This window comes from Suncus etruscus, chromosome 12 (assembly GCF_024139225.1).
Source record: "Suncus etruscus isolate mSunEtr1 chromosome 12, mSunEtr1.pri.cur, whole genome shotgun sequence".
NCBI classification, from domain to species: Eukaryota; Metazoa; Chordata; class Mammalia; order Eulipotyphla; family Soricidae; genus Suncus; species Suncus etruscus.
In genome coordinates this window covers 46620791-46639491 of record NC_064859.1, presented here as the reverse complement: position 1 = coordinate 46639491, position 18701 = coordinate 46620791, and the positions used below count along the sequence as shown (strand labels likewise).

Sequence of the window (18701 nt, the reverse complement as noted above, 5' to 3'; positions counted from 1 at the left end):
AGTGACTATTAGCCAGCACTGCCAAACTTGAAACTGCGATCTACACTCAGAGGGGACAGATCCTTAAATAACATCTATGGCACAAGCCCACCAGCCTTCATATTTCTCATCACCATTCACTTCCCTCTGCTATAAATTATATATATTAAATATAAATAGAACACCTCATTAAAATTATATCATTTGTTTTGTTTTAAATTGTAAAGGAGAAAAATGGCAATTAAACAAATCTTTCGACTACTTTTACTTCAAAATAATTATATATAAAACTGCTACTAACTTACATAAAAGACTTTGTATGTTTTCTTTGTTACTTAAAAGTTGAATCTCTCAGTGGTATGGTACTTCATCATCATCATCATCATCATCATTATTATTTTAAATCTTTGTTAATATTTGGACCATAATAGTACTCAGGCAGATTCCTAACTCTGCACTCAGGGAAACCATATGAAGTGATCAGTATCAAACTATAGCAATTGAGTGCAGGACTACAGCATGATATATCTCCAAAGAATAGTTTTTCATTTTTTATTTAACTAAATAACTTTGTTTATCTAAGACATTAATAATTGGAAAGATCACTCTGGACAAGAACTGGGTAGTGGAAGGACATAAAGTAATCTACATGATACCTTTTCGGCAATAATATTGCAAATCAGTGTCTTAAAAAGGATCATGAGAGGAGTAGGAGGAGGAGGAGGAAGAAGAAAAAGAGAGAGCAGGAGGAGGAAGAGGAAGAGGGAAGAAAAGAAGGAGAAGGAAGAGGAAGAAAAGGAAATAGTAGTAGTAGTCTTCATCACCTCTGCCACAGAGGCAGGCAGGAACTAGAGCACTGGGGGGGGGGGGGCAGGAAGGAAACTGGGGATATAGGTGGCCAAAAATGTACATTGATGAAGAGTGTTGGACATCGTATAACTGAAACTCAATAATGAACGTTTCAACTGTGAATCTCATGGTGATTCAATTAAAGGCATTATTTCTTAAAAACAAACAACTGTTACTAATGTTATTCATAGTTGAGCTTTAATATATAATTTCTCAATTCCATCACCAGTGCTCCCATTTTCCTTCATCCCCTACCCCCTGCCTGACACATTGGCAGACACATTTATATTAGGTGGTTTCAGCTTAGATTTCAAGTCTTCTGTGTTGTTAAGTCTGTGCTTTCTCCACAGTATTTTTAATAGTAAGAAATTGCCAAACTCTATCCTCAAGTGCCCCCAATTCCTACTTTCACTGCTGTAAAGTTTTTCTTTACTCAGTTGTGATTAAGAATACTTCAAAAATGTGCATTAGGTAACATGGTTACAATAGTATAAAATTTATGACACTGATATATATATGTTTATATCTATATCTATATATTTATATATATTACAGATCTTCAACAAAGTGCCCAAGATAATCCACTATTGTCCTTATGTTATATTCAAATCAGCTCTTCTCTTGCCATTGACTGGTTTGAAAATGACTTGGAATATCAGTTGGTTTGGAGCAAAGGTTTTATTTATAATTTTTCAAATACAGATATTGATGATGCAAAATAATTTGTTTTGTTTTGGTTTGGTTTTCAGTTTTTGGGGTACACCTGAGGGACCATATGGGAATCTGGGGATAGAACCCCAGATCTTTCTTGGGTCACCTGCATGCAAGGCAAATGCCCTACCGCTGTGCTATCATTCTGGCCCTGTTTATTTTTTTTTTTGATTTAGAGATTTGAGTGTTTGTACTATGATATCTCATTGTGCCTTTGAATTTTATTGTTTTAGAGAATAATCTATCAAACATCTTTCCCTGCACTAATTGGCCATAGGGATACCTTATTTTGTGAAATATTTCTGTAGATATTATGTTTATTTTTACATTGTATTTTCATTGAAATACATGTTCTCTCTACAAAAAATTAGCACTTTGTGGCATGTAGTAATGAAAATAATTATTAATAAATCTAAAATATTTATGTCTTTGGAGCATCACAATATGTTGTTATTAACTTTGGTAGTATGATTTGTTTTTCTATTAATTTATGGGCAATACTTGGATCTTAAAATCTAAGATATCTTTCTGCTTATTTGCAAATCACAAATATTTTCTTATGTATTTTATTCTAAAAGTTGATAAACTGAAAGATCATGATGATCACGTGCAAAAAATTTAGCTCAGTTGAAAGAAAATAATAAAACACAGAATATATTCTATAATTCATCTTATATACATTTCCAGAGCATGGAAAACTAATCTATAAAAAAGTAAAACAAAGAGAGAGACACAGAGAAAGAGAAAGAGAAAGAGCAAACTCAGTTCTATAAGCAGACACTCAGCATTAATTTTGTGGTCCATTTTTTATTTCCTTACTATGTTTTTTTTCTATCCACATGAAAGATCAATGAGTACAGGAAGGAGATTGTTTAAGGATAGAGAAAAAACAATAAAGAGATAAAGAAGAGAAAGTTTCTTAGTTCTTTCTTCACCCAAAAAATCTGGAATGCTAAATTATCATGCCCTTGGAAAAGAGAAAAAATGGGATAAAATAAGAAATACAAATGTATTCTTAAATGTCATAGCCAAATTATATATTTAGAAGAGTTAGAGGACTATATATTATCCAATTCAAGTCACAAAAGTCAGATAAAATAAATAATCTTGAAGCATCTGAAGTTTTATTTAGTCACATCCCTACTAGTTTACTAAAGGAAAACATCAAGGAAAACCTGGTGTCCAATACCATGTTTTATATTCTCTAACTCTACATAAGTAAGGTACATTTTAAAATAATTTTTCTCTCACTCATTAACATTATGTGGTAGTTGTTAGTGTACTTATTTCTCTAACTACACTCATCACTCGCTTGTCTGAAATACAGGCAGGAGGTGAGGTGGGAGGGGGCATTGGTGGTAGGAAGTCGCACTGGTGACAGGTAGGGTATTCTTTATATGACTGACACCCAATAACAATCATGTTTGTAATCATGGTGTTTAAATAAATATATTATTAAAAAGAAAAAATAATTTTCTATTTAATTTGTTCTTAACTACGTAAATTTTAAAACTGCACAAAGTACATAAGCAAATAGAGAAAGTTTTACATATAGATGTACTTCTACCAATAAAATTATGTATGTGAATACATATTTAGGTCCCTTTTACCTACTTGGTGAGGAAGCCTACTTTCTGAAATGATCCTGATAGGTATGAATCATTGCGTAGTTAATAGGGATGTCACTAACTCAAAAATTATAGATATCCTTGGAATCATGAAGAAAAGTAGCATTTTTGAGACAGTGAAGGAACATTCTACCATTTTACTGAAAGATAAATCAATGGCATTTTAATAATTACTTGAAACCCAACAGAATTACAATAAACTTAGAATGTCTCAGATTCACTAAACTCTCATCTAAGTTCACTTTAAAATCCAATGGGAACTTTAGTTCTTCGATCATTTATATAGTCTACTTTGTTTTGTGTGGGTGCTAGGATAAAAATGATTTTTTTGTTTGTTGTTTTTGTTTTTGGGGGAGGATTTTTTGAGCCACACCCAGTGATGCTCATGGGTTACACCTGGCTATATGCTCAGAAATCACTCCTGGCTTGGGGAACCATATGGAATGTTGGGGGATCAAACCACGGTCCGTCCTTGGCTAGCGCCAGCAAGGGAAACACCTTACTGCTCCACGCTACTGCTCTGGCCCTAAGAAAAATTATTCTTGACACTTCACCATCAAGAACTCATGACATTATCTATGAAACATCAAGATACTAATAAATATAATTATAGACTTATTGCAGATATATAATAAAAAGACTAAGCCAAATTTACACAATATGCAATCTCAAAAGCACTGATTTTTCTCTTTTGATATGGAATCTTAAAAATCATTTTGCTTACCCTTCGGCATGTCTACTCATTTAACATAGAATAATTGAGATGGGTAATCACAGCAGTAGAGTGGTAGTTGCCTTGCACACTGCTGACCCAAGATCAATTCCTGGCTCTCCATACAGTCCCTGAGCACCTCCAGGAGTGATCCCAGAGCTCAGAGCTAGAAGTTATCCCTGAGTAGAGCTGAGTGTGGCCTAAAAACAAAATATAGCAAAACAAAAATTAAAAAAACTAGGGGCCCGAGTGATAGAGCAGCAATAAGGCATTTGCCTTATACACGGCTGACGCAGGACAGACCTCAGTTCAATCCCCAGCATCCCATATGGTCCCCTGCCAGGAGTGATTTCTGTGCACATAGCCAAGAGTAATCACTGAGCATCACTGGGTGTGGCCAAAAAAGCAAATAAATAAAAATAAAAAGCTATAGTAAGGATACTATTTGATTTGAATCACTGACCCAATCAGGAAATTACACAAATGTTGATTACTTTGGTTTGATCATTTCAGTCCCCAAAAGATCTAAGTGAACAAACCTGCATGCAATTTTACATATGTTTTCAGATAAAGAAGTATATGATAGCCCATGTACATATGTAGATGTGTGAAATTTATATATATATGCATACATACATATTTGTAAATGTTTAAGCATTGATAGTGCTTTATAACAGAAAACTATTGATTTATTAGTAAGACCAAAATATTATAAAAATACTAAAAATCAGCAGTTATATGATTTTGAGCTCACAAGGCTAAAGAGTGTGTTCTTTTTATGACTGAAACCTAGCTAAATCATGTTTGTAATCATGGTGTTTAAGTAAATATATTAATTCAAAAAACAGAATATTAAGTCATTTTTTTCATCCTTCACCTATCTCTATTTTATCACCATCTTAATTTTTGAAAAAAAGATACTTTTCCAGTTTAGTGCATACTGTCTTCATGCCTAAAAAGTAACAGAAAAATTGAATGTGGCAATACAGTCTTTTTTAAAACAAGGGGGGGGAATCCTATACAGTTAAGTTTAAAAAGCACATTATCTTGGTATTGCAAAGAGTCATTTCAAAGAGTTGCAAATATATAATTGTACTAAAATGTCTAACATTTATTTTGTAAAAATAGTACTTATTTTTTCATATTAACTGATAAGTGATACAATTGAAAATGTAGATCTATTGAATTTTTTATACATCAGGATGTTGAGAAAACCCTTAAAATAGGAGACAATAATGCCAAAGTCTATGTTTTGTCAAATTGTGTCCTTTTCAAAATATATATATATATTTATAATAATGCATTTCAATACACATGAGACTATATATATTTGGCATATGTGGTATATTACCAGAATTCAATATAATAAGTAAGATAAATTTACTATTTAGAATAATAAAATAATAAATAAAACAATAAATAATAATCAAATAATAAAAAATAAATAAATTGTGAAAATGTATTTAAGTGAGAATTATAAATAACAACAATTGTAACTTATGTATGTTAAATTTCCTGAAAATCTATTTACAATACAGATAATTTTATTTGTGTAACTTATCCTATTTAATATATTAAGGATATATATATCAAGATAGTTAATGAACACTAAGAAATTTAAACATGTAGCTATAGATATATCCAGATGTCATTCTACAAGTAGCAGATGTCAAATTACTTTGTGCATAATTCTAAACAAACCTTGTATTCATCATACCTTAATCTTCCAGAAAAACACCTGAAATCATCAGATATTTGATATTACTAATAATTCTGAATACTCCCCAAAAGAAACTGTGGTAACAAGAAATAAAAGTTCTGAGAAGTACAATTACTCCAAAAATTACTGATTTCATGTCTGCCAAATAAAATAATCCTGGAGAAGGTTATCTAAAATATGATCCTAGAATAGTCAATGAATCAGAATAAAAGATAGTTGTGATAATTGGCATTATAAAATCCTTATTGTTTAGAAAGGTCATTTCTGTCTTGAAATGAGATAAAAAAAAAAGAGTAGCCTGTGTTCTCATACTGTTACAGAAATGTGTGTCTTGGAAAGTAACTCGGGGTGAGAAAAAGAACTAAAACATGGGCCCCTGAGGAAGCTGAACATCATTGGTGAGAGAATGCACGCTCTGTCTACAAGATAGAATGCTACAAGTTATCCCAAATGATGGTGTAAGAACTCAGTAACAGCTTGATACAAAACACTCACCAGTGTGGGAAACAAGTTGAGCAAAGAACTTTCTAAACTAAAACAAAGGGGAAAAAAAGCTGCCTTTGAAAGAAAAGTGTGGTTGCTTGTCTCCCACTTTTCTAGTTATTTAAGCTGCCTGGAATCCTCCCCAGTGCCTCTGCCCCAGGCCAGCTATAGGTAATAATCTTTTCTGAGCTATATAGATATCTGTCGTCTTCAAAATCTCTTTAATACTGCCTGGCTCTTCAGTTTCTACAAGCAAATGGTTTATAGGTCACCAGGCTAAATATATTTACTCCTATAATCAATCCTATGAGCCAAGCATCATTCCTGTTTTACAGCTGGAGAAAGGAGTTAGTAGTACACAAGGACTAAGTTCTACAGGACACACTGCTATTAAAGAAGAGAGTCTGATTCCATTTCAAAGCACTCTCCAATGAGTTTAGTTCTTTGCCTCTGTGAAATAAGACCTCTGTCAGACAAGGACCTGTTTTCCTCAAATAGCCTTTAAAGAGGGTGTCTTTTACTTCTTGAATTCCTCACACACTTAGCAAAGGGTAAAGTGAAGAGCTGGAGGGAAAGAGGCACAGAGAATAGATACAGAATATATTCTCTCAGTCTACAAACTGTTTACATTTTCTCAGTGTTATGGATAATGATTTTTAAGGGGGTTATATGGCTGTAGTTATTTGGTTGTAGTTCCCAAGTGGTGCTCGATGAAGAGACATGGGGGGGCACTGCAGGTAATCAATTCGCAGTCAACCAAGTTTAGTGTTTGGGCTCAAGATGCAGCGGTGCTTCTGTCCTGCAATACCAGACAAGGCCCACACTGGTAGTGATCAAGGGCCTCACTTACTCTGCCCCATGAATTTCCTCTGGATCCATATCGGGGTGAAAGAGTACCAGGTCAGCATATGAACCATATTTCCCCACCCACCCCAATACAATTTCAAAAGCAGAAGATTCTAGAAATAAACTTCTTCAAGGAAGTAGATCTGCAAATTGTCAAACTACAGTCAGAGTAGCAAAATATTAATTTTAAGTCTCTAGTCCCTTTTTATTTCATATTTTATTTAACCCCCTTCAAATCTTGTTATAAAGAAACAGTTACTTTCTTTACTGTTTTCTTCTAATCTGACATACTGAGTTTTTACTAGGTGAAAGAATGTGAAAATAAAACAAATAAAAGATACTTTTTCCATTGCAAGCATAAAATTAAAAACTAAGACATGTACCCACATCACTATGTGTAGAAAAACTGCAATGAAAAAAGAGCAGAGTCGTTTTTCCTCCTCATTATTAATTACAAAGACATATACACACACGCACACACAAGAGCATTAAAAAGAGAAAAGTATTCCTGAAAGTAAATTAAGATAAAACTCTCTAATTCTATTCATATAGAGTTACCACTAAAGTTTTCCACTGATTTTATGGCAGTACAAGAGAAAGGAACAGTAGCTATAATAAATACTCCGGGCTTGATTATTAAGCAACATTACTTATATGTATAGGTTGACTGCAGTTATGTATCAAAGTTTTGGGAACACTGATAATTCAACCAAACCTCTGCCTCTTGCTTAAGAGTCAGCCAGTGTTTTGATAGAAATGCATTTCTATCAAGAGGGGCTGGGTCCATCATTCCTAGCATTAAACACTTGCCCCAAACTGAGTCAGATGATTAACTATATAACCTCCTCGTGAAATCATCACTCAATCACTTTGGAAAGTAATTCTCTTCATTAAAACTTCTATTTTACATTCCATAAAAAGCAAAGTGCATATTGCACTACTGGCATATAGTAATTTAAGCGAAAAGGAAAAAAAATCAATAGCATGCTCTCCAGCATAGTTTTTCACTGCAATTTCATTCTATCTATCTGCCATCAATTTCACACACACACACACACACACACACAGAGAGAGAGAGGCACAACATTCCTGAAAATATCAAATACAGATATTCTATAGATACTCAGTTTCTTTTATTCTGAAAAGAAGGATCTCTATAGGATAGATACAAGTTTCTAAATACTTCTGATTTAAACTTAGTCTACGGGACTTTCTACTTTTCTGAAATGATGAGTATACCAAATGTTTTAAGGTACAGCTCTCCCACCATGCATGAGTAAACTTTCTTAGCATCAATATCTGCAAAAACAGAAAACTGGCAAAGTTGTGTGTATATGTATATACTATGTATATGCCTAGCAAGGGGTTATAACATAAGCTAAAAAATGCAAAATAACATTTCTTATTTGAAAGGCAATATATGACAAACCAAGTGATATTTAATATTGTTAAGGAAGCAGAAGAGAATTCAACTTTCCCATTGGTGTAAATCAAAAACAGAATCACATAGTAAATTTCTTTTCAAACATTTTCCTTTAACCTGGATGAGACAGGGTTGAGAATATCTGCTAAAGATGACAATGCATACCCAGCTATCAAAAGGCTAAATTTATAGGACACGGGGAGTATAACCTCGTTATTCTAAAAACTGTCCTTCGTCCTCCTTTAGAAATTAACCCATTGTTACTGAAAGTGAATCTCTTTCATTTTTCCTTTTCCCACTTTCCCAAATCATTGTGCCTTGCTGTTTTGTGTGCTGACCCAACCTGCATCTACATCCTGCTGGGGTGCACTGCATTCAAGTTTAGAGCGCCTGCTTGTGAAGTAGACAGTGACAAAAATAAGGACACACGGGTTCCACGCAAGGCCAAATATTAGGCGGGTGGTTTGAAAATATCAATGCACAGAGGCCTGGGGGTGGGGCGGGGAAATCCACTGCCAACACCCTCCCTTGCTCTTCTCCCTCACTGCTTCTCTGCCTCTCTCTCCTCTTCTTCCCTGGTGGCTTCTCCCAATCAAGGATGGGCAGGCTGAATGGGCCAACACACACACACACACACACACACACACACACACACATGCACACACATACACGGAGTCGATGTCTTTTGCAGGCAGAGTTAAAAAAGCAACTGCTCAAGAGGGGCGTGAAGGAGGAGTGCTTGGCATCAGGTCTAAGTGCACCCTTCCCCACCCCCATGCTACCAGCAAAAAAACCCCTAAGGGAGGGCCATTGTCCTGACCTTTCTTGCCTGAGCGACTCCAGCAAGGTCCCTAACTTGACCCCAGATCTACAGCATTTAGGGAACTGCAGAGCATCATCAGAGCATCCTGGGGGACAAGAGCATGGCTCTGTGCAGAGGCGCCCCTGAAGAAGCCAGAGAGTTGTAGCAGGCAGGCAAAGGGTTCTACCGCTGAGAGAGAGGAGAGAGGAAAGAGAGGAGAGAAAGAGAAGAGAAGAGAGAGAGAGAGAGAGAGAGAGAGAGAGAGAGAGAGAGAGAGAGAGAGAGAGAGAGAGAGAGAGAGGGAGGGAGAGAGAGAGATGCAGCAGACAAGAGGCACAGGCTGGGCGAAGGGCTCCATCCAAGGACGGCGGGGAAGAAAGAAATAAAGAAAGAAAGAGGGTGGGGAGGAAGTGGGGCTGGGAGGGAAGAAAAGGGGGCCTGGAGCAGGGCTAGAAGGGAGAGGAGCAGGAGCAGGAGCAGGAGCGGGGCGCAGAGAGGGATGTAGGGAAGGCTGCGGGCGGGCGGCGGAGGATGGAGGGGCCGGCGCGAGGCAGCGAGGATGAAGGATGCTCTTGCCCGGGACTCACCTCCCAGGCTGGGTACCACTTTCTCGCCGCCTCCCGATTCCTCCTCGCAGGCTGCACGGAATAGGACTGACAGCCGTCTGAGACGGGAGCGAGGGCAGCAGCTGCAGTAGCCGCGTCCGGGCCGAGGTGCGGCGCCTCCCCGGTCTCCGCCCGCCTCCCTCGCGGCTCTCTCTCTCCAGTCCAGCGGCTCCCCCCTGCCCGGCCCGCGTCCTGCCCAAGCGCGAGCGGCGGCGGCGGCGGCGGCGGCGGCAGAGCCCGGATCGCCGCTAGGGGAGGCGGCCCAGTGCGCAGGCGCGGCCGTCGCTCGCTCCCTCGCTCGCGCGTCCCCGCGGCTGCCCGGCACAGTGGGAGCGACTCGGGTGGGGGGTGCGCGCTCCCGGCCGCGCGGGGACGCGCGCGGGGACGATGGGGCCGGCCCCGGGGCGCAGGCGGCGAAGGGCGCAGGTGCCGTGGCCATGACAACCGCGTTCCCCAGCGGGGCGGGGACCAGAGTCACCAGGACTAGAAGAACCCCGACGCTTGCAGCGAAGTCTTGGTGGGGGTCTAGAGGGAGAAGAGAGGGCTACACAGGAGCAAAAGGGGAATATTCAGGAAGGGCCCCAGGGCGGGGAACATGGAGATAACGTTGCATGGGGGGACCCCTCATTCCCAGGAGTAGGATCATTGGACTTTTATTAAAGGCCTAGAAAAACCAAGGGGCGCGTGTTGCAGCAATTGCACATTTTGCTCATTTATTCCACGCTTTTGTGGACTGCTGTTTTTATTCATCCACAGCTACCTCTGCGCCTCCAGTTGGTTCCACTCAAACTAAACATCTTGAGATTTTATTTATATATATATTTATTTATATATATTTTAATGTTTAATATCCGGTGATTCTAGTTAGTTGTGGGACACAACAGATTAAGGAATTCCCTGCTCTGCCCCGCACCGTGGCCTGCCTCTGCTGGGTGTGTTGGGGAAATGAAACTGTTGCAGAAGTGCTGGGGCCCAACCACGCGCAGAGTGACTGCAAATGCAATGCGAAGCCATTAAGTTGCAGTTAGTTGTCTTTGTTCTGCTACTTGGTTTTAATGGGAAAAAAATCAAGACAAAGAAAAAACCAAAGGTGGTTTTAAATGCCAAGAGTTAATCTGCATTGACAACATGGGAATGCCTCAGCTCCTCCTCCACACACATCAGTGTGTTTATGCTGGCACTCGCATGCTTTAGCATCACAGTTTTTGCACCCCTACCCTGGCTTTTATCAACTATATCTTGTGTGTCTTATCCTAAAACTGGTCTTTGCAATTGTTTGAAAATAAGTCAAATCCAAGTATATTGCTTTCTTTTGACAATGACTGAAGAACCACTTCCATCCATTTCTCTGTCATCTCTCAATGCATTTTTGCCCTTTATTCTGGTCTCCATTAGTTTACCAGTTTGAAAGAAAAAAGAAAACTGGAGGGTAAGAAGTAGAAAAGTCACCAAATCTAGGTTTAGGAAAAAAAATATTGTAGCCTAGGACAATGTTTCAGGACCACGGACAGTGAAACAACATTCTCCTCCCATTAGCTTTTTCCTTAGGCTCAGCCTATAGAAAGAAATACTCTGGAAGGGCTCACATGTGCTTCCTGAAGTAAATGTGCTCTAAGCTCCAGCGGATGGGCCAAGCTAGCTAAACCAAGCATAAAAGGGAAAGAGCACTGGGAACAAGTACATAAGAATGAAACGGACCTTCAGCTAGATTTTAAAGGAAGGATTGTAAGGTTTAGGCAAGCATCAGAGGGTCCTAAAATGGTAGACACAGTTTAACATATAGACTCTTGAATAAGTAATTACTGTTTTGTTGTTGTTTTTATTGTTGTTTTTATAGAGCTGAAGAACATCTCCGATTTTAAAGGATCCTAGAACATGGAATAGTAGTCCCAACTAAGTCAGGCAGAATATTGACTAGAGATTTAATTTATTTTTACTACTATAGTTGCTAGTCAACAGAAAGTTACAGGCCAACAGTTTATAAAAAAATATCTCTTTAGCTTTGGAGGATTCATCTATAGTTTTGTTCATTGTTTTAAATTAAGTCTATATGTGTACCTCTGTGGTTGGATTGGTGGCAGATAGACTGAGAAAAATGTAGAAATATGTCCCTGCTAAATTGAAATATTTTGGTTCTGTTTTATAGTGATATGTATATATATATATATATATATATCAGAATTATTTAGAAACCTTTAAAAGTCATTATAAATTTGTAAGTTTTTGTTCATGGGGTTGCTTCAAATTTAATTAAGTAGGAGGGTCAAAAAGATAGTATAGCAGGTAAGGGTGCTTGCCTTGTTCTGGGGGGCACAGTGGTGGTCAGGGGTTACTCCTGGCTCTGCTCTCAGAAAGAGCTTCTGGCTCTGAGGACCATATGAGATGCCAGGAATCAAACCTATATCTATCCTTGGTTGGCCACATGCATGGCCTACCACTTTGCTACTACTCTAGCCCGTAAATGAGTTCTTAAGACCATACATTTATTCTTAGATCTTGGCCTTCTTCATTATTTTCAGAATGTGCAAAATTTTTGTCTGTCAATAATATAGTGATAGGGATTTATTCAAGCAAAACATGTTAAGATACTGATTGGAAAATAAAAGCTAAGATTTTCGAGCTTTTTCCTCAAAAGTATGTAGTAAGTTTCTTGAATAAAGGAAAACCTCCACCCCAACTATTATGATGAATCACTCTATTATTTTAACCATGCTTATTTATTTATAATAAAAGTAAAAATGGAGGGTACCCAGATGAAGCAGTCATATGTACATTAAGTAGAAATAAAAAAAATGATCAAACTTAAACACCAAATACAAAACCAACGACAACAGAATCAATACCCAGTCTACAGCATGCTAGACACAGAGGGAAACACTTATACTAGCAGCCCAGGGGGTCAAGGAGGAGGATATGGGATGCATACTGGGAACAGGGGTGGAGGGAGGACAACATTGGTGGTGGGAATGCCCCTGATTCAATATCACTATGTACCTAAAATATTACTGTGAAAGACTTGTAATCCACTATAGTCAAAATACATTTTTTAAAAAAAGTAAAAACATCCTTACAGTAAGAGAAACTATATTTTAATCTATTGTAAGACCAAGGGAATATTTTATATTTATTGTTGTTTTAAAACAATGTTGTTTTCTATTCTATAGCTGTTTTCTATTTTCTGATTTACTTGTTTATCATTTCAATGAAGTGAACTCCCGAAAAGTCCTCAGAAAAGAAGCGATTCTCCCCTCCCCTTTTTTATTAAAGTTTAGTGTCAACATAATAAAAAAATAAAACAAAAATTATGTGTGAAAATGGGAAAAGTACAATATGCAATTAAAAAACATTTAGCCTAAAGTATTGTGGCATCTAGATTTTAGAATCGACTCTAAATATTGGCAATTCTAAGTAAAATTGTCCCTAGTGTTTGTGCAATAAATGTAAAATGGCTACAAAGAGATATTTGGTTCGTCAGTTCCTCACATTTCTTTATTGTGTGAGCATTTTATATTGAATAAAAAATTTCCCCTTAATTCTAAATTTTCAGGAAAAAAAAACTGTAGAAAAGACAGAACATTCCCTTTTATTTCTCTTACCAAGCATGCAAACCCTTCCTCCAATATTGGCATTCACTATAGTGGCACATTTGTGAAAATTTATAGATCTAAGTTCACTATCGTTATCAAACACGGTTTATAATTGACACTAAAATTCACTTGCACATAGAGTGGGTTTTGGTGAATGTATTGTAACATGTATTCAACACAGCATTGACATACATAATATACTTAACTTCCTATCTATCTTGCATTCTTGCATTTTAAATATAGGCATGCTTTGCCTTTCCCAGAATATAATATAATTATCATATAATATGTAGTTATTTCAGATTGACTCATTACACTTAAAAAGTTACATCAAATTTCCTCTATTTTTATTACACTTAGTTTATTTTAAAAACTAACAGTAATCCATTATCTGGATAATACCTGGATTAGAAGTTTACTTCCATTGAATTATTAAAATACAATGCTAAGAGTTATGAATATAGAAAATAAACTTAGACTTTCAAACCTTTATACTTTTGAGAATCTGTCTCAATATTATTGCATATGGAGAGTGTCCCCAGAATATTTTCCCAAATGAACAATCCAAGCTGTTTTCACAAACAAATTTCATCTCTAAAAATTCAAACTATGATTTATTTTTGAAGATGAGAAATTCATTTTACTTACTTTACATGCTCTTTTAATAATTAAAAACTGAATAATTATTCTAAAATTATAGTATTTTATCCTATGATATCCAGATTCCCTTTTGAAAACAAGTTTCAAAATATTCTTAGGTAAAATGTATAATAGTATATGCATAATGAGTGTTTCAGGTATATAAAAATTCTCTCTCTTCATATCTTAAAATACTTTAACTGTTGCAAGTCATCTCCTAACAAAAACTCCCAAGATTTGGATAGTTCCTTGAACAAAACAATTCCAGTCCTTTAAAACGTAAGCAAGCAAGCTAAAGTATTCCCAGAAAAGAATACAATAGATAGCACTGTTATCAAGAATGCATCCAGTGGAGGGATAAGAGGACTCTCATTCACGAATGGTGGGAATGGAAACTGGCCTAGCCTTTTTTGAAAACAATAGGAATATTCCTCAAAAACTAGATATTGTTTTTCAATATGACCTAGCAATACTGCTCCTAGGAATATACCCTAGTATCTAAAAACTCAATGCAGAAAAGCACTCTTCTCTTTAAGTTCATTGCACACTCTTCACAATAGCCAGAATCTGGAAGTACTCAAATGCTGGAGAACAGATGAGTAACTAAAAAAACTATGGCCCATCTCCATGATGGAATACTATGCAGTTGTTTGAAGAAAGTAATTCATGAAATAACTATAAAATTCATTAAATATGTGTACATGTTTAGATATTAGATATGGAGAATATTATACTAAGAAAAATGAAACAGAGAGAGGGATATATAATGATCACACTTATTTGTGTAATATAATAGAAGATAATATGGTAATAATATCCAAACCAGAGATGAGGGCCAGGAGAAACAGTTCATGGAAAGAAGCTTGCCACAAATAGTGGAGAAGTACAGTAAGAGCAGAGAAGTATCTAATATGACAAAGTTAATTACAAATGATCACTCTGAACAAGAACTGGATGTTGAAAGGAGATAAAGTTACATCCATGATAAATCTTCAGTAATAATATTGCAAACCATAGTATATAAAAAATGAAGAAATAGAAGAAAATTTTCCTCCACAGAGAAAGACTCAGGTTAGGGCAGATGAGTGGGAAGATAAGAGAGAAACTGGGGACATTTTGTGGTTGGAAATTTCACTGGAGAAAAATGTTTACTTTGTATGACTGAGAGTCACTCAGGAAAAGCTTTATAATTGTGTGCCTCATGGTGATTCAATTAAAGAATTTATTTATTTAAAAATGCATCCAGGAAAGAATAGCATTAAAAAGGTAGGATCTAGTAAACATAGAGGGCAATATAGGCAAGGAAGAAAATTAAAATGTTGACTTAAAGGTAGCTGTTTGGATTTGTGAAATAACCTTGCTCTCTTCTCTTTATTGTACCTATTGAAATATTTCTGTCCTTACTAACTGTCCTTAATGTCTCTGTCAATTCAAACAATGGCTCATGTATGGGATTCAGGGTTCAGGAGTGATATTATAGTAGATAAATGCCCAATATTTAGCTCAATCTGGGATGTCCAGTTAACTTTCAAACTTGGCCATTAGTCCGTGTCTCCTTATGTGCCTGTTTGTCATATTTTCTAAAACCACTAAACAGAGATTGAAGATGCCATTCCAATTAGCTTATTATGGTAAATAGCACACAACTGGAATGGCATACATATATACAATGTTGTAGAAAGACCCCAAAATATAGCCATACTCAATCTCAGAATTGACAAATATATTTTTTCCGAATAGACTCTTTTTTTTCAATAACTTTATTTAAATAACTTGATTTCAAACATGATTGTAGTTGGGTTTCCCTCATGTAAAGAACACCCCCTTCACCAGTGCAACATTCCCATCACCAATGTCCCAAATCTCTCTCCTCCCCACACCACCTCGTCTGTACTCTAAAACAGGCTTTCTACTTCCCCTCATTCATTCTCATTGTTAGGATAGTTCTCAATGTAGTTATTTCTCTAACTGCACTCACCACGTTTTGTGGTGAGATTCATGTAGTGGGCTGGAACTTCTAGCCCTCCTCTCTTTTGTCTCTGAAAATTATTGCCAGAATGCCTTCTATTTTTCTTAAAACCCATAGATGAGTGAGACTATTCTGTGTCTATCTCGCTCCCTCTGGCTTATTTCACTCAGCATAATAGAGTCCATGTACATCCACATATTGGAAAATTTCATGACTTCATCTCTCCTGATTGCTGCATAATATTCCATTGTGTATATGTACCACAGTTTCTTTAGCCATTCATCTGTTGAAGGGCATCTTGGTTGTTTCCAGAGCCTGGCTATTGTAAATAGTGCTGCAATGAATATAGGTGAAAGGAATGGATTTTTGTAATGCATTTTTTTTGTACTTAGGGTACATCCCTATGAGTGGTATAGCTGCATCATATGGTAGCTCAATTTTCAGTTTTTGGAGGAATCTCCATATCTCTTTCCATAAAGGTTGGACTAGACAGCATTCCCACCAGCAGTGGATAAGAGTTCCTTTCTCTCCACATCCCCGCCAGCACTGCTTGTTCTCATTTTTTGTGATATGCACCAATCTCTGAGGTGTGAGATGGCACCTCATAGTTGTTTTGATTTACATCTCCCTGATGATTAGTGATGTGGAGCATTTTTTACATGTGCTTTTGGCCATTTGTATTTCTTCTTTGACAATGTGTCTGTTCAATTTCTTCTTCCCATATTTTGATGGGATTAGATTTTTTTCTTGTAAAGTTCTGTCAGTGCCTTGCTATATTTTTGGATATTAACCCCCATATATATTGGGTATTGGTGTGAATAATTTCTCCCACTTAGTGGGTGGTTTCTGTATCCTGGGCACTGTTTCCATTGAGGTGCAGAGCTTGATATATTCCCATCTGTTTATCTCTGCTTCCACTTGTTTGGAAAGTGCCAGTTTTCTTCTTGAAGATGCCTTTATATTAAGACAAAAGGAACACACACCTGTAAAGTTTATAAGTGTAAATTGTTGTTGATTACTTGGATAGGAAAAAAAAATGTGCTCTTAAAAATGAAGAACGTAAAAAAAATAAATAAACTCCAAAAAAAAAATGAAGAACGTGGTCAGAGAAATAACTCAATAGTCTGGGGTGCATGTTGTGTGTTTAGGAGACCCAAATTCACCTCCCTGGCACTGGAAAACTTATGAGAACTACCAAGAGTGACTCAACAGCATCAAATTAGCAGCAGTCTTAAAAGGGCTGTGCATGACCCAAAACCTCAAAAAAAACCTAACAATCAAAACAAGTGGACGAAAGTAATTAAACACAAAAGCCAAAGGTTTGCCAAATGTGATAATGAGAGAATTGGTTTGGATATTTTATTTTGCATGTCTGTGTTTGTTTTCATTTTTGTTTCTTTTTTGTATTTGTCTCTGAAGGGACAATAAAGCAAAAAATTGAAGCAAGTTCTCGGAGCTGAGAATAAATTCTTGCCTAACAACCAAAAGAAATCAGAGGACCTCAGTTTATGCATTTCAACCTGCAATGAAGTGTTCATAGATTCTGGAAGAAATAATGGGTTTACTCTTTAGATGTTTATCTTGCACACAGCTGACCCAGGAGGGATGGTGGTTCACATCCAAGCATCCCATATGGTCACCCTGTGTCTACCAGGAACAATTTCTGAGCACATAGCTGGGAGTGGACCTAAAACAGTAATAAATAAATAAATAATAAAGAGATTATTCCTAGCTTATTTTGACTAGGTTGGGATATTTTTTCATAAGTATGTGGAATGGGGAAGATATACTCTCAGCACTACATGCCCCAGTAATCATCCCCTTGAGTGTCCCATATTATGCTCACGGAAAGTTTGGGCTGGCCATAGAAAAAAAGTCTGTAGAGTTCAGAGACATTGTTCAGGAAAACCAGGGCTGACCTTGGTTCAAACTGTGACAAAGCATTATGGTCCCGGGGTCCCCAAGTACCAACCAGAAGTGATTTCTGAGCACAGAGCCAGGAATATGCCCTGACCACTGACAGGTATGACCCCAATGCTAATTAAATTACTCACCTCTTTATGATCTTGAATAGAATCTCATTTTAATAAAAAAACTGAATTATACCATTTAATAACTTACAACACTTTGGGAATCTATCTCAACACCTCACTCAAACACATATTCCAAACTTTTAATCCAAATTGTAATAGTCTTTATAATTTTTATAAATATTTTTTATTTAAGCACCATGGTTACATACTTGTTTGTAGTTTCGTTTCAGTTACTAAAATGTACATCCCCCTTCACCAGTGCGACCCTTCCCACCACCAATGCCCCGATTCTTCCTCCATCCCACTCCCTGCCTGTCTTCGAGACAGGCATTATATGTATTGTCCAATTTAAATTATTTTGAGAAAATAAGAAAATAATGTTGCCATTTGTATCCAGGAGGTCTATATGAAAACTCAGGACCATTTAAAAATCACTTATGTCTACATTTTAATATATACAATAATCATGGGGAAGACTCAAGTTGGTCAACAAAGAGGCTCTGTTAATAGTGGAGTCAATGACTATAGCCAGTAGTATGGAGTGTATCCTGGTTCCAATGTCTCTTATTATTAATGCCCCATGAGGAGGAGCAACTACCAAATGGTTTTGAAGGGCATAGAAATCACACTGCACAACCAAAGCTAAATGTCCCCAGTCTATCACTGTGAAAATAGTGTAAGTGGGGATTTTCACAGTGAAAGTAAGTCTGTCATA

The 18701-nt window shown here is 36.9% G+C and overlaps 1 protein-coding gene and 1 pseudogene across 3 annotated transcripts in view; both read right to left on the bottom strand.

Moving 5' to 3' along the window:
* Positions 1-9855, bottom strand: part of CTNNA2 (catenin alpha 2) — a 1246345-nt gene extending 1236490 nt beyond the window's left edge. For all 3 annotated transcript variants that reach the window (XM_049784907.1, XM_049784908.1, XM_049784909.1), the window contains exon 1: positions 9741-9855. The gene's annotated coding sequence lies outside the window, so the exon portion shown is untranslated. The remainder of the gene's footprint in view (positions 1-9740) is intronic.
* The window catches only part of LOC126024534 (small integral membrane protein 8-like), a 1114930-nt pseudogene that overhangs the window by 26952 nt on the left and 1069277 nt on the right, over positions 1-18701 (bottom strand).